Below are 10991 nucleotides of genomic sequence, written 5' to 3' on the forward strand. Positions count from 1 at the left end.
GAATTTTCCTGAACATATTATAAAAGGAAAGTCTAAGAAGTCTTTTCCTTGGCCTATGTCCCCAGGGACACACCAGCCCATCTCAGTTAACTTGAGATGACCAGGTAGCTGATTTCTTCATAACCTCTCAGAGAGGTTATTCTGTACTTAGACAAATACCGACATGATGCCCCCTTTTCCCTTTCCAGACATGGTAGCACACTGCACACACTTTTACGAGGGGCCCTTTCCCTTGCTCTGTCTTGCAAATCCTCCAGCACAGAATTCGACATTCTTTTCTGATGGCTCCATAATGACTCATTGTATGGTTATACCATAATTTATTTAGCCACTTTCTTACTGATAGCCATTTGGTTTGTTTCTGACCTTTTTTTACTCCTGAAATGCTTCCATAAAAAACAATGAATAACTTTTTTGCACATATGTGAAATCTGTAGGACAACTTTTTAGGAACTGTTGGGTCAAAGAGCAGGTGCATCTTTAACGTTAATATATAATGTCAAATTTACACTAATAGTATTCCAATTTATCCCCCCCCCCCACATACACACAAGTAATGTATGCAGTTAACAAGAGTTTAAAAAAGGCTTGGGAATAATGTAAAGGAAATAAACCTAGTGGCCTGAAATTAGATAGTACGGTTTATGAGACATGGCTAAGACGAATATCTTTAGTTTGTGATCCATTGGAGGAATGCTTTGCTTTCTAGCTCTCAACCTGCTGGGCAGAGCAGAAACTCTCAGTGAGGTGGGTGGGGGGGGGCGGTCTTCTCCTCCGTCACCAACCTCACATCCTCCCACCTCACTGAGCCAGAAAGGAACACAGAAACTTTAGGTATTGCAACTCAGGGAATAGAACACATAGTATTTTTCCCATCTCTACTGAGCAAGGTCATCGAAAAGACGTGACTGCCAATTGACTCATGAGCTGCACCCAGGCACTCGGAGACTCCCTCACCCCCTTCCCTGTCCTTGGAATGTGGGTTCAACTTGCCTTTCCCATTCCCAGAGGCTGCTCCAAGGACATTCCCAGAGGCTACTCCAAGGACATGGCCTTGAGATGGTGATGTGGTGTTGAGAACACCTTCATGGTATACATGACAGCCCACTTAGGGTCTCCTTAGAAACTTAAGATTTGGCAGGCAGGTGCAAGGGTCCATTCGTCTTGTTGGCACCTCAGACAAGCCTCGTATGTAAGTTCCCTTTGCTTATTAAACTTGCCACCTACCATCCTGGAGTTGTCTGCTTCCTACTTCAGTATCTCCCTGCCCTCTGGTATGGGTGCTGGTTTCAAATTGCACCTGGGAAGCTCCTGCGGGGGTTGCAAACCAGCAAGCTCCATTCCCCCAGTACCAACATCTGGCTCAGCTAAAACTCAACTAGAACGGAGCCAGAGACTGAGCATGAGGAGTGGGCAGGTAGCAGAAAGATTGAGGAGACCAAAGGGTCAAGAAGGTAGAAAAGGGAGAAAGGGCAAGGGAGAGAGAGTTCTCCCAGGAGTGGGAGGATATCTGGTGCCCCTAGAGAATGTTATGGGTGGCAGTATTTGCTCTCCTTGACTCTATGGTTTCTGTAGGATGTGTGTAAAGATTCCGATTAGGACAGGTAATATCATTCTATGGGAGCTTAAAGTTCGAGGACAATTTGTTTTGCTCTCAATCTTCTAATGTCCGTAAATATTGCTAAGGTTCTAACACAAATTTCCATTACAGTGAAAAGAATACTAAACAAAACTTTTGGTAATAAAAGATTGTTGTGGCAGAGTTTGCTACATGCTCACCATATTCTATTCCTTTTTCTTTCTGGGCCAGAACTAGATTCTATTTTTCTGCTTTCCTTACTACTTAGTGGGGTCCTATGACTATGTTCTGGCCTGAGGAACAGGGGCAGAAATGATATGCACCATTTCCAGGTGTAGCACCTAACACCCTTCCCCTCTAGCCCCATGAAATCACTTCTACATTCTTTTCCCTTTAAAGAAAATATTTATTTATTTATTTAAGAGAGAGAGAAAGAGAAAGGGAATGCGGGGAGGAGGGGCAGAGGGAGAGGGTGAGAGAATCTCAAGCAGACTCCTCACTCAGCACAGAGCCCAACGTGGGACTCGATCTCATGACCCTTAGATCATGACCCTGAGATCAGGACCTAGCCCAAACCAAGAGCCGGACATTCAACCAACTGCACCATCCAAGCATCCCCTTTTTCCTTCTTTTTGTACAGCTGGAAAGAAAGACTCCAAAGCCTTAGGCCACTTCTGGCTTTAAGAAAGCCAGAACACAGTGTGAGCTTGGGGCCCCGACTTCTGCTTGATGAGAGCAAGTCAGAAGACCCTCATTAACTAGATATTAGTTCCCTCTTTGGATTGGTCTCTGCTGGCAGGTTGCTGTCCCATCCAGGTACCTCCAGGTCCTCGTATGCTTCTGAGTAAGACAGAAGTAGGTATAGGATCCGACTTCATTATAGAGCTTTCCCCAATTTTAAATAAAAATCTTGCCCTTAATTAGCAGAAGAGTTCAGATAATTCTTTGTAAATCTCTTGAAATTAAAAAAAAAAACACAAAATAGAAATTTACTCTGCATACTAGAATGTACTTCTGGGTGGATTAAACTCCATGCCAGTTGGCTTTCAGCGCTTTGACCCCAAGGATTATAGCCGAAGTGAGTCCTGGCTGCAAGAACAACTTGTTGGCCTTTGGCATGGACAGGGGAAGAGGAGAAAAGGGAAGATTGCCTGGGGCAGAACGGGTGGGGAAGACCAGCATTCGTAGGGCACTTGCTAATATGTCCACCTGTGTTATCTACCTTAAATGTATTTTCTCACTTAACAACCAAATGGGATACGTGTCAGCCTCCTTTTATAGACAAGGAAGCTCAGACTCAGAGAAACGTCACCGACTTGATGACACGGAATTAATGAGTAGTGGAGGTAGAGACTAAAAGAACACGTTGTGGGGGGGGGTCCCAACTATCAGAAATGCAGAAAGGTTAGAGGTGGGAGGAAGGAAAATCAGAGAAGGAGCCCCTCCCCTCCAGCGACCCACCCTGTTTGCTCTGTAACAATGCCTGCAAGTCAAGGAAATTGCTTTAGCCATTTTTATTCTCCAGGACACTTTGGCCCTTAAGGAATTTGTTCAGTCAAAGAGCTTTGAAAAGACTGCATCCACTGAAGATACCCAGTCTCTTACTTCTCATCACCAAAATGACAACGACAGAATCAGGCACCATTAATTCTGATGTTTCAGTCCACACAGGTCTTCATTAGAGCCCTTAAACATCACCATTTAAGAAGACATCAGCGTTGGGGAAAAATACTTTTTGAAAGCAAACTTAATGAAGTCATTTCTACATAAGCTGGAAGCAGAAATGTCTTTTATGATTGAATTTTTATTTCCAACATATTGACTAATATTGGCATTATTATGTGTCACAGTGAGCTGAATGGGCACATACTTCGCCCTGAGTTGGCATAGGTATATTCTCGAAGGATTAAATGGCAAAGGCAGGGAGGGATGAAATTAAATTAAGTTTCTGCTTAAGTAAGAGGAATAGTGTAGTATCCATGTTCTTTGTCAACAATTTTAGTTTCCAAAGATGCATGCTGTTCCTAGTATTTGCTGGTATTTGTTACCCAAAGAGGTACCATTGGAGGTAATTTGATTTAACCACGGTCAATCGGGGCCTAAGGCCCCCTAGTGGTTTCCCATTGAATAAAATCTCAACATTTATTGATTTACAAGGCTCTCAATCTGGTTATTACTTCTTACCTCCCACTTCCCAACCATTTCCTTTTTTTTTTTTAAAGATTTTATTTATTTATTTGACAGAGGGAGACAGAGTGAGAGAGGGAACACAGGCAGGGGGCCGTGGGAGAGGGAGAAGCAGGCTCCCCGCTGAGCAGGGAGCCCGATACGGGGCTTGACTCGATCCCAGGATCCTGAGATCATGACCTGAGCCGAAGGCAGACGCTTAACGACTGAGCCACCCAGGGGCCCCTCAACCGTTTCTCATACCTCCCATCCACACTCGCTGTACTCCAACTATGGAGGTTTCTTAATTGTGTCTATCTCTTTCCCATCTCATGACCTTTGCACTTGCATTCAAATCAGAGGTGTTACCTGGTCACTCTATCGAATGTAGGACCTCATTCCACATCCATTTACTTCCCTTCACATCATTCTGTTTATGTTTTCGTGGCATGTAAGCACAATCTGAATTTATTTTTAATTTGTTTATTGGTTTACTCCAGTCATATCGTATACATATATACATATCATGTGATTATTGCACTTATCTTTGCTCACTAAGATGAGGTGAGCTGCCTAACAGCTGCTAGAGGCCACGTTCCTGGGAATTTTCTTCAGCCTTTAGGAAATTTTATAATTGCAAATGACTAAGGGTTAGCATTTCTTTACCTTCTCTGCTAAGAAGTATAACTTACCAGACAAAACGCTGGTAATTGTTAACTGAAGTCCCATATCATTGAAGAAATGATCTGACCGGTTCTCCAAACTGTAAAGTTTCAAGACCCAAAGAATCAAAATGTGAAAGCTTTGAACGGAGGAATTGCATCTGTTTAGCTCAAGGTGAACCCCAGTGTCCAGCAGTGTCTGGCACATGATAGACATTTAATAACTACTTGTTGAAAAATTGAATAAATGAAACTGCAGGTAAGATCATTCTTCTTGGGGAACTTGGAGGATCTTAGAGGATGAGAGAAGTGCCAGAATGCTGAAAATGGGCAATCAATGTGCGAATTCTCAAAAAGTGGGAGAAGGTAGATTTCAGTCATAAAGTGATGAATTTAAATAAGACGTGACTTATAATATCTGACAAAAACTGACTGTGGTCTTTAAGAACTAATTCTCAAAGAACACCTCAGGTCAGATATACAATTTATTTTTCATAAAATTAATATATTCGACTACACTAGAGAGATTAAGGAAATGATGACTCTGGATTTCAGAATGGTACTCTACCTAAAGTAATGTATCATCCCAGATTCTAAGGAGGCACCTGAGGCCTGACCAGTGAGAATAATGTGATAATTTGGCTATAATCACTTTCTAACTGATCTTACTAAACAATTTGTAGTTTCCAAATAAAAAGATGTTTGAATATATGTAGGTCACATGAATCTGAGAAGAATAACGAATAGTTTGGTTAAAAAAATCAGAATTCAAAATCTTTTCATTATACTGAAATGATTGGCTGAATCTAACAAAATTAACTTTAAAAGAATTCACTGTAAGTACCTAAAATTTAGTCTAATAAACCCATTGCACAGACGCTGGGTAGGGACTTTTCACTTACCAGTAGTAGCATAAGTGGGAAAACCCCAACCTTACGGCTCTAGGTGTTAGAAGAATTAATGGAAATGAGCAGGGCAATATGACTGCCAAAAAAACTAATGTGATTCATATTTATAAAGCACTTAGAAAACTCACAATGTGGTAGGTGTAGTTAGGGTTTGACATGTAATTATGGAAACGGGACCAAAGTTCTTAGCATATAGAGAGACCAGGGCTGCTTGATAGATTCAGAATCTTCCACCTAGTAAGGACTCCATAATTATATGTTGATTGGGTTTTTAATGGGACAGTATTTCACTTAGGTCTTGAAGATTGAGTAAAATATATCTAGCATTCAAGATGATATGAGCATTCTACATGGAGAAAAAAGGGCTCCCAAGTAATAAGGCATGGAAAAGCAGGTGGACAAAAGCATGAAAGAGACTTACATACAGGGTGTGAAAAAGAGAGTAGTAGTAAAGAAGAGAGGCTGACAATGTAGGTTGGGTCAGATAATGGAAGATCTTATATACGAGGCTAAGGATTTTGGATCTGATTCTTTTTTTTTTTTTTAATTTTATTTATTTATCTGAGAGAGAGAATGGGAGACAGAGAGCATGAGAGGGGGAGGGTCAGAGGGAGAAGCAGACTCCCCGCTGAGCAGGGAGCCCGATGTGGGACTCGATCCCGGGACTCCAGAATCATGACCTGAGCTGAAGGCAGTTGCTTAACCAACTGAGCCACCCAGGCACCCTTGGATCTGATTCTTTATCCTGTTTCAAGATTTTAAGCAGGGTAATAAAACAAAACTCAGAGTTGTCATTTTAGAAATCTTTTTTTTTTTTAAGATTTTATTTATTTATTTGACAGAGAGAGACAGCGAGAGCAGGAACACAAGCAGGGGGAGTGGGAGAGGGAGAAGCGGGCTTCCTGCCAAGCAGGGAGCCCGATGTGGGACTCGATCCCAGGACCCTGGGATCATGACCTGAGCCAAAGGCAGACGCTTAACCGACTGAGCCACCCAGGCGCCCCCAAGAGCCTTTGTGTCTTTATCAGCATAGCTGATGTGAGGATTAGCATATGATGGACGTATAGTAGATATTCAATTAACAGTAGAGAACATAAAACAGAGGAGGAAGGAAAACACAGGAAGAAATAGGGAAAAGATAAAAGAGGTGATAATTTCAATCTTTTTGATACATTTATAAATTTTTATGTTGTCGTGCTTGCGTCACTAAGGGTAGAATCTGGACTATACCATTGAAACCAGCATTCCCCCCCATCGCCATTTTAAAAAATAAACTCTGTTTTGGAATTACAAAAAAAAAAATTAATTGCAATAGTAGAGTTGCTACATAACCCCATCATCCCTCTCCCTTTTTTTCTGGGATGAACCCACTGTGGGGTGCTAGTCAGTTGGTTCAAGACAGATTCTTTCACTGTTGTGATCTGGGGACAGAATTCCAGTGTGCACGTGTCAGGCCAGATGTTAAGTATTCTGCTAACCAATAGAAATAGCAGTATGGGGCGCCTGGGTGGCTCAGTCGTTAAGCGTCTGCCTTCGGCTCAGGTCATGATCCCAGGGTCCTGGGATCGAGCCCCGCATCAGGCTCCCTGCTCAGCGGGAAGCCTGCTTCTCCCTCTCCCACTTCCCCTGCTTGTGTTCCCTCTCTCGCTGTGTCTCTCTCTGTCAAATAAATAAATAAAATCTTTAAAAAAAAAAAAGAAATAGCAGTATTCTCTTAATCTCCGTGGCGATGACTCTGATGTTAAGGAGATTTTGCTCCCTGGTTGGCGTGTGGTGGAGGGTATTTCAGGCAACCTGACCGGGGAGCAGTGCAGAAATCAATAGTGTGCAGGTGTCCATGGGAACGAGGAGCTAGAAGGCAGGAGTTTAAGAAGAGAGGGGCGCACAGAGGCTGCCCTGTGAAAGTGAATTCAGAATGACTCGAGGCTCACTGGTATCTGAGATGCACTTTTCAGCTTTTTCTTTTCTGGGATGTAACCCTTTTATTGATCATCAAACCTTAATAAAATATATTCGGTTTAATGAAATGTAAAGGTTTGTTTCAGCTTTCCTTGGGAAATAAAAAGAGAGCCCAAGTTCCTGTGTGGGAAGAGGTTGCCAGGAGTGAGCTGCAGGGCGAGAGGCAGTTGTGAGAAAGTTCGAGTCACAGACAGAGGAGCCCAGAGCAGCTGTCTGCGGTGAGCCTACAGCTTGGTGGATTTGCAGAGCATCCAAACCCTCACAGGAATGCTTGGAAATTCCCAGGGAAAAGACTGGGTTTCTTATAGTCACATGGCCTGCGACAACTTTTCCTTGAAATCAGAATGAAGGGATATTCAAGATGCATTCCTTTCCCAATTTTACAGGAATAAATACACACTGTAATGGGGAAAAAGTTATTAAAAACAGTAGTCATCTTTTACTTCAATGTACATTTTTATTCATACTTGAAAAGAATAGTCTATTTTACTGCTAACTTATTGGAAATGTACCCAGAATCAAAGGGTCTATAGAGACATAAAAAATGTATGTAGTTTCTATTAAATAACACTTTCTGGTCACTTTAGAATATGAGTATAATATACAGGTATTATATGCACAAAAATGTAAAAAGGAATTGTGAAAACAAGTCTTGTTACCAGTTTATATAAGAAAAAAGACATTCATTCTTCACAGGCTACCAGCATCATCTAGGATGGTTCCTAACAGGATTCGACTTGTTCAATTAATTCACCTGGTAGCTCAAAAATCTGTAGAAAAGAAGTTAATTTACAGTGAAGTCACTACACAGTGTTGGGGGCAGTAGAAATTCATATTGGTACAAAATATCATTCAAGATTTTTACATTAAGTTGCAGTGTCAAGATTGTGACACATCCAGGTTGGCAAGCGATCTAAGAATTGTTCGAGACTGAAACTTTTTTTTTCAAAATGACTTCTGCTGGTAAAAGTGTTAAAGGTTAAAAATATGTAGAAATAGACAGGAGGTGCAACATCTTCCTGTTTCCTTAACCAGCAGATCCTTGTCTTCCTGTTTCCTTAACCAGCAGATCCTTGCCTTTGAAATATAAGGAAATGCTTTAGGTACTTCCAATATTTTCCACGAGATGGTAGAGTTGGTATCACAGATGTGAGAGCAAGCTTTCTTACCATTGGTCACAGCAACCAAGAGACATAGAGTCATTCTCACCAATTAAATACTGCTATCGTGCTTTCAATAGTAGTAGTAGTAGTAAAATAATAACATCCAGTTTGTTAGAAACACTATTAAAGAAACAATCATGGGTGGCGTAATCACTGTAATTATGCCATAGTTGCATGGGGACTGCATTTAGCATTGCTTTTGCTCCTTTAGTGAGTTCTCGTACCTGTCTGGTCTGATTTTTATTTAAGCACTGACCCGTCGAAAAAGGCCCCAGGGCACCACTCTCAGATCACCCCACATATAACAAGAAAATGTCTGTTGGTATCACTCAAGCCAGTAGTGGCCATGATTGCTTTCGATTGCTAGGAGCTGTCAACTTGCTACCTTTCATGCAAATTCAGAGGTCCCTCAGACTGGCTTTGGTTTGTCGGAAATGAGTGACCGCAGTTCTGGCATTGGCTATTCACGACGTCCTGAGCAATCAGGGGCTCATTTTGTCAATGTGCTCTTTCATGAAATCATTACAAAAAAAAAAAAAAAATGTGGCATATGCCTGCCCCAAGTGAACGGGGCCGTCTGTGGCCTCGTGAGACCTCAAGATCATAGAGTGAACAGGTGTCCTTTCCAGAATCTGAACCCAAGGAAGGCAATTTACTGACCACTGAAAGCGATTCGTATTTCTTCCATAAACTTCTCAAGGCAAAGTTGTGTATTTGATTTGTTTTGGTCACTCCCAGCTTCTTGCGCAAAGTAGATGCTAGCTGAGTGTTGACTCACAGGGAGAGAGAGGAAGGTTGCGAACGGGCTCTCCTTCCTCCTACGATTGCTGGGGACTCTCGATTCTGAAGACGGAAAGCCCCAGCATCTCCCGGCTGAGGCCCGGCTGTGCAGCGCGCTAAGAGGCGTTGCTTTAGGAGTGTGAGGGTAGGGTGCCTGGGTGGCTCAGGGTCCTGGGATCGAGTCCTGCCTGGGGCTCCCTGCTCAGCGGGGAGTCTATGTCTCCCCCTGCCTCTCCCCCTGTTCATGTGCGTGCGTGCTCTCTCTCTCTCACAAAAACAAATAAACAACAACAAAAAAATCTAAAAAGGAGTGTGAGGTTAATACTCCTCTCGACAACTGGATTGTAAGTTTCTTGCCGGACAACTCTCTGTTATGATTTTGCTAGTGCCCACACACCTCAGGCCTAGAAGGCGTTCAGCAGGGGTGACTTGAAAGAAGGAACCAGCAGCCTTAGGTTGCCATCAGTGGATACTTGGCACATGATGTAGCCTGAAGGGGATCATCTAACCCTGTCTCACCCATGTGGCTGCTATACCAAATGCTAGTATGGCAACCACCTGCAGAGAAACTTCACGACCAATAGTATCCTGAGTACAGTCAGTTTTACACACCAAAGAGCAAATCAGAATTATCCATGAGTGAGGAAGAAAATGCACACCGCAGTTTGATATGCACTGCCATATCAAGAGGGAGATTTCCTATTTGGAATGCTGATAGGCCAAGAAAGCACCAGGAAGCACGTTTGTTTTGGTGAATGTGGGCAGGAGAAAGGAAAAAATCGTGCCACATTCATGCCCTTCTCAAAGGCTTCCTTTTTCTGTGAAATATCCCAGGCCTTTGATATCTTTGCCACTGAAAAAAATCAAGGCATTCTACCAGAAGAGATAATTTGGCAACGGTGAGGTGGAGGAAAATTTATCAAAGGGGAAAATTCCAGAGAACTAATACCAAGGCCCACAATCTTGAAAATCTATTCATTTGTTTCCAGAGATGTCTCCTCACTAGCACGTGGCTCCTGCGTAGGACATTCAGGGACTGTCTTTGGTATTACATATACTTTAGCCTTTTAGGTACCCAAGCATCTTCCTTTTAACCATTTGAGTTGTGAGTTTCCCAGAGTGAAATTGACATACCTAATTCTTAGAAAAGACCGTCTTGACCACAAGGCCAACATGTAATGTGAGGATAGGCAGGGCACAGCAGTGCCACATTTAAAGGGCTCCCACTCAAACCGTAGACACTGAAGATCCACATGATGATCTGAAAAAATTTTCAGGAGATGACAGTAAAATGTCATACTTGAATAAAAGTGAATAATATAATTTGAGGACAAATGAAAGGAAAGTATCTTGAGTAAGGGGTTCTTGTTCCGAATCCCCAATAAATATTTTTATTGATGGAATAGAAATATCACGTGGATCATCATGTGAATAAAAAGCTGCTCCCTAAAGCAATGCCATGTTGCCCACAGGCTCTGCTAAGTATATTCATTCTCACCTTGGACGTCCCCAGACAACTGTGCTGTATAGATTTTTATATGAGTGTTCTGTGTCTGTTCTTTCAGAGAGAGTATATTACATGACTATCAGTATTTCTGCTTATTTTATACATAGCTCCCTTCCTAATTTTTTGCTTGTGATCGGTTATGTGATTGAAAACTACCTTAAATGGTAAAATTACCTTAATGGTAATTAGAATTGTGTATAAATTAAGAGTAACTAGGATTTAAACAAAGGGTTGAAGAGCTTTTCTATGGAGAAAAGGTAGGAGTTT

This window comes from Halichoerus grypus, chromosome 5 (genome assembly GCF_964656455.1).
Source record: "Halichoerus grypus chromosome 5, mHalGry1.hap1.1, whole genome shotgun sequence".
Taxonomy (NCBI): Eukaryota; Metazoa; Chordata; class Mammalia; order Carnivora; family Phocidae; genus Halichoerus; species Halichoerus grypus.